The sequence below is a fragment of the Rhinopithecus bieti genome, unplaced genomic scaffold (assembly GCF_001698545.2).
Source record: "Rhinopithecus bieti isolate Rb0 unplaced genomic scaffold, ASM169854v2 scaffold_1599, whole genome shotgun sequence".
Classification (NCBI taxonomy): Eukaryota; Metazoa; Chordata; class Mammalia; order Primates; family Cercopithecidae; genus Rhinopithecus; species Rhinopithecus bieti.
This window is the reverse complement of record NW_016804139.1, coordinates 6,800,067-6,806,487: the sequence shown is the minus strand read 5'-3', so window position 1 is coordinate 6,806,487 and position 6,421 is coordinate 6,800,067.

Genomic DNA, 6,421 nt, shown 5'->3' with positions numbered 1-6,421 from the left:
ATGTAACTCATCTTATTAACACATTTTTTATTTATTTTTTTTTATTTATTTTATTTTATTTTTTTTGAGACGGAGTCTCGCTCTGTCACCCGGGCTGGAGTGCAGTGGCCGGATCTCAGCTCACTGCAAGCTCCGCCTCCCGGGTTTACGCCATTCTCCTGCCTCAGCCTCCCGAGTAGCTGGGACTATAGGCGCCGCCACCTCGCCCGGCTAGATTTTGTATTTTTTTAGTAGAGACGGGGTTTCACCGTTTTAGCCAGGATGGTCTCGATCTCCTGACCTCGTGATCCGCCCGTCTCGGCCTCCCAAAGTGCTGGGATTACAGGCTTGAGCCACCGCGCCCTAAAAATCTATTTGATTATACTTACAGATAGAAAACATTTGGTAAAATCCCAAACTCATTTATGATAAAAACACTCAGAAAATTAGGTTAAACAAAGGGACTTCTTCAATCTAATAAGGCACCTGAAAGAAACCAACAGCTTATGTCACATTTAATGACAGAAATATTAAACATCTTCCCATTTTTATTTCTCAAATATTAAACATGTTCAAGATCATAAACAAGTCAATAATGTTCACTCTTACCACTTCTATTCCATATTGTACTGATGCATAAAAACAAGAAAACTACTAAAAAGCTAAAGATCAAAAGATAAGGAAAACCTTTTTCAGAGATGAAAGAACTATTTAATTCAAATATTAAAAGAAATCTAAATATTAACTACTCATATTAATAAGTTCATACGTTAATTTACTATTACAACATATAAAACTTATATTTTGTATACTAATGGTAAACAATTAGATCATTCAATTTTAAAAGCTGAATTTATATTAAAAAACATAAAATACTTAAATTTAGCCAAAGACGTGCAAGACTTGTATACAAAAAGCTAAAAATAGTTGCTAAAGGAAATGAAAGATAGTTTTAAAATACAGAAATAGAAATCATGTCTATGAATTGCTGCAGCCTCTGCCTCAAGAGTCCGCTACAGCCTGGAACACCTAACAAAAGAAATGCAGGTGCAGTGCCAGGGATTGGAGGTGGCTCCCCACAAGTACTAGAAGTAAATCTTGTGAGGGGGCCATCTCTCTCCCCCACCCAACTCAGAGCATGCCTGTGAACAAGAAAGTCCAAGAGCCACACAAGCTGGAAGTTAGCCTAGCTACCGGCCATTCCTCTTAAGCGCCTTCTACTGGATCACAGCACAAACTACAACACTAAAATTACCGTGCTTATATATGCAGGATGTGAAACCCGGTGCGAGAATTCACCCACATATGTGGATTCTGTACAGAGCCCTGACCCTCCAAAGCATCCAGAAATGAAGCCAACTGACCATACTCAACTTACACCACAGTTAAAGGAACACCAACCCTAGCAGATGAGAAAGAGTCAGCACAAGAACTCTGGCAGTTCAAAAAGCCACAATATCCCCTTACAGCCAAATGGGTTACTAGCTCTCTAGAAATGGTTCTTAAAACCAGTCTGAAATGGCTGAAATGACAAACACAAAATTCAGAATCCGGGTAGAAAGGAAGCTCACTGAGATTAAGAAGAAAGTTGAAACTCAATCCAAGGAATCCAAGTAACCCAGTAAAATGATCCAAGAACTGAAAGATGAAATAGCCATTTTGAGAAAGAATCAAAATAAACTTCTAGAGCTCAAAAATTTACTACAAGAATTTAATAATGCAATAAGAAGTATTAACAACAGAATAGACCAAGCTGAGAAAAGAATGTCAACGCTTGAAGACCAGTTCTTTGAATCAACTTAGACGAAAATAAAGAAAAAAAATCTTTTTTTAAATGAACAAAACCAGCCGGGCGTGGGGGCTCATGCATATAATGCCAGCACTTTGGGAGGTCGAGGCCGGCAGATCATGAGTTCAGGAGATCAAGACCATTCTGGCTAACACAGTGAAACCCTGTCTCTACTAAAACACACACACACACACACACACACACACACACACACACACACACAATAGCCAGACATGGTGTCAGGCGCCTATAGTCCCAGCTACTAGGGAGGTTGAGGCAGGAGAATGGCGTGAACCCAGGAGGCGGAGCTTGCAGTGACCCAAGATAGCACCACTGCACTCCAGCCTGGGTGACAGAGCAAGATGCTGTCAAAAACTAAATAAATAAATAAACAAATAAATGAACAAAACCTCTAAGAAATACAGGATTATATAAAGATACCAAATCTATGACTCATTGGCATTCCCAAAACAGGTGAAAGAGTAAGCAATTTCAAAAATATATTTGAAAAACACCAAAAATTGCCTAATCTTGCTAGAGAGGTTGAAATTAAATTCCAAGAAATACAGAGAACCCTGGCTAGTTATTATATATGACAACTATCCCCAAGACACATAGTCATCAGATTCACCAAGGTCAAGGTAAAAGAAAAAAATTATAAAGGCAGCTAGAGTGAAGGGTCAAGTCACTTACAGAGGAAACCACATCAGGCTAGCCACAGACTTCTCAGCAGAAAACTTATAAACCAGAAGAGATTAGGAGACTATTTTCAGCATCCTGAAAAAAATTCAACTAAAAATGTTATATCCTGTCAAACTAAGCTTCAAAAATGAAGGAGAAATAAAATCCTTCTTAGACAAGCAAATGCTGAGGAAATTTGTTTTAAGGAGACCATCCTTACAAAAGGTCCTTAAGGGAGTGCTAAATATGGAATCTAAAGAACCTGCTGCCATAAAACACTTGAGCACATAGCCCACAGGCCCTATAAAGCAACTACACTATCAAGTCTACATAACAACCAGCGAACAACATGGGTATGAGATCAAAATCACACATATCAATACTAATCTTAAATATAAATGGGCTAAACATCTGCTTAAAAGATATTGAGTGGCAAACTGGATAAAAACACAAGATCCAGCCATCAATGTCTTCAAGAGACCCATCTCACATGTAACAACACCCACAGACTCAAAACAAAGAGAGGGGAAAATATCTATCATACCAATGAAAAGCAAAAAAGGACAAGAGTTGTTATTCTTATATTAGATAAAACAGATGTTAAACAATGAAGGGCATTACTATAATGATAAAGAGTACAATCCAACAAGAAGACCTAACAATCCTAAATATATATGCATCCAACACTGGAACACCCATATCCATAAAACAAGTTCTTCTTGGCCTATGAAAAGACAACCAAACAATAACAGTGAGAAACTTCAAAACCCCACTGACAGTGTTAGACAGATCATTGAGAGTGTTAGACAGATCATTGAGAGTGTTAGACAGATCATTGAGAGTGTTAGACAGATCATTGAGAGTGTTAGACAGATCATTGAGAGTGTTAGACAGATCATTGAGAGTGTTAGACAGATCATTGTTAGACAAAAAACTAACCAAGAAATGCTGGATTTAAACTCAACACTTAACCAGTTGAAACTAATAGACAAATATAGAATACTCCACCCAAAAGGAATGCTTATACACTGTTGCTGGAAATGTAAATTAGTTCAGGCACTGAGGAAAGCAGTTTGGAGATTTTTCAAATAATTTAAAACAGAGCTACCTTTCCACCTAGTAATCCCATTATTGATTATATATCCAAAGGAAACTAGAACATTATACCAAAATGCACTCATATGTTCAAAACCATGCAATTCACAATAGCAAAGACATGGAATCAACCGAGGTGCCTATCAATGACAGATTGGATGAAGAAAACATATATGCTATGGAATACTACCCAGCCCTAAAAAAGAATGAAATCAGGTTGTTCGCAGCAACATAAATAGAGCTAAAGGCCATAGTCCTAAGTAAATTAATACAGGAACAGAAAACCAAATACTACATGTTCTCACTTACAAGTGGAAACTAAACATTGAGCACACATAAACATAAACATGGGAATGATTGACACTGGGCACTACTTGAGGGGAAGAGAGAGGGAGGTTGACATGGGTTGAAAAACTACCTATTGGGTACTATGTTCACTACCTGGGTGCAGTATACCCCGTGTAACAAACCTTCATATGTACCCCTGTATCTAAAATAAAAGTGGGAATTTTAAAAAGACTAAATATGTTAAAACTAGTACTCTCTAAATTTTATCTACAGTCATTAAAATCTCAATTGTTATCTGAACTGTTTTTGTTTTCTAAGAAACTGAAAAGCTGATTCTAGAAGGTATGTGAACACAAAGAATTTATGAGAAGTCCCACTCCTGGTTAGAAGTCTATGTACGATGTTTCAGGTCATAGGTAATCAATCACAAAGGCTTTACCTGGCAGGTTTACAGGGTGTGGAGAGGCTGTTCTGTCCACCCCAGACTTGGTGCACAGCCAATGCATTGCAGCCTTTGAAGGGAGTTGCAGTCAAGGACCCCCTGGCTGGTCACGCCCTTGTGCATATTTATATTGCCAGCTCAGAATCCTTCATTCTTAGGTCTCTTTATCTGAGGTCTATGTAGAGGTCTTCTTCAGGTGCCTCTGTCAAGGCCTTCTAAAAGGAGAGGAAGAGAAAACTTAAAGACACTTTTCTCCACTCTGAGTACCCAGTGAGTTTCCACTTTCTCCTTGCAGGGCCCCCCAACAGTGAGACAAACCCATGTCTGTACTAATCCAACTAACCCTTGACCAGGTCATTTCCACAGAGAAAAATGGAACAGGGGGAGTCAGTACTTTCTCTGGCTTTAGACTCTTGCTTACATTGTTGAAGGAGGTAATTAAAGACTTAACTCCTTCCTTTTGGGCTTGTTGCTTTAATTGGCTCACTACCTGGGTGCAATATACCCATGTAACAAACCTGCATATATACCCCCTGTATCTAAAATAAAAGTTGAAATTTTAAAAATATGTTAAAATGAGTACCTAAGTCGTCAGCACTCTTTTCAGCTCTGCTGAGCTCCTGACACTCTAGAATAATCAAAATGTTATTTAGAAAGAACACACTTGGAGTACTTTCACTATCTGACTTCAAGACTTACTATAAACCCACAATAATCAAAGGAATGTGGTACTGGCAAAAGGGCAGACAAATAAGAAATACATACTAAAACCACAATGAGATACCACTAACCATCCACATACCCACTCAAATTAAACCACCTGGCAACACCAAATGCTGGCAAAAATTTGGAGTCCCAGAACTCAAATATATTGTTGGTGAAAGTGGATAATAGTACAACCAATTTGGAAAAAGTTCTAATAGTTTGTTATAAAACTAAACCCCTATGATCATCTATCCCTATGAGCCAGCAATTATGCTCCTAAGTATTTACTTAAGAGAAATAAAAACATACATCTACAAAAAAAAGACTTAAACCAGAATGTTTACAGAAAGTGAATTAATCATTGCCAAAACCTGGAGACATCTTGAATGTTCATCTCCAGGAGAGTGGCTAAACAAACGGTAGTATATCCATATGGTGACATATTCCACTGCCACAAAAAGGAATGAAGTACTAATACACATGACTTGGACAAATCTTAAAAACATTATTCTGAGTGAAAGAAACATTGCATAGAAGAATGTATGATGTTATTCCATTTATATAAAATTCTGGAAAATAATAATTTATAATAAAGAAATCAGAACACTGGTTGCCTCTAAGGGGTTAGCAGTGGGGAAAACTAAAGGCATGAGAAAACCTTGGAGATAATGGTAATATTGTATAATTTGGTAGGTTACACAGTGTATGCATTTGTCAAAACTTGTTTAACGGTATTCAAGATTTGTGCATGGTGCTGTACGCAAATTTTACCTGAAAAACACCTTGAACTCCAGTTAATTATACATGTGCTGAACTGCTTAGAAGTGAAGTATCCCTTCAACTGACTTTTCAATGAATTACAAAATTAGATGGATTGATGGACGAATAGAAGGATGGATAGATGGATAGTTATGTGGTAAAACAATAATGGTTTTATCCAGAACCTAGGCAGTGGGTACACGCATGTTCACGGTATAATACTTTCAGCTTCTATAGATGTTTGAAAATTCTCATAATAAAATGGAAAATAATGGCACGATTCTGTGTATTTTTTAATAAAATCAACTTTGAAATACGCTGATAAGAACCACATTGCTAATTAAAGAAGTGAAGTACAGGAAGGTTTGGACTGTGTGTTTCCTGTGTAAAAGAAGAAAGAGTCAGATTTACATAAACTTGAGCAAGCAAGAACTATTATTTCTAAGAATATGTACCAAAACACTTAAAAGACTGTTTGTCTCTGGAGAGGGGACTTACTTTTTGTTCTCTGTTATAATTGAATCATTAACTATGTGTGTGTATTAATTCAATAAATAAATACATTAAAATTAAATGAGAGTTTAGTATCCATAACATTCCCTGAGAGAAAAATTTAGAGACCACTGCAGTTTGAAAAGCATGAAAAGAGAGGGGAATATGTTTGCTGGTTTTTTTTTTTTTTT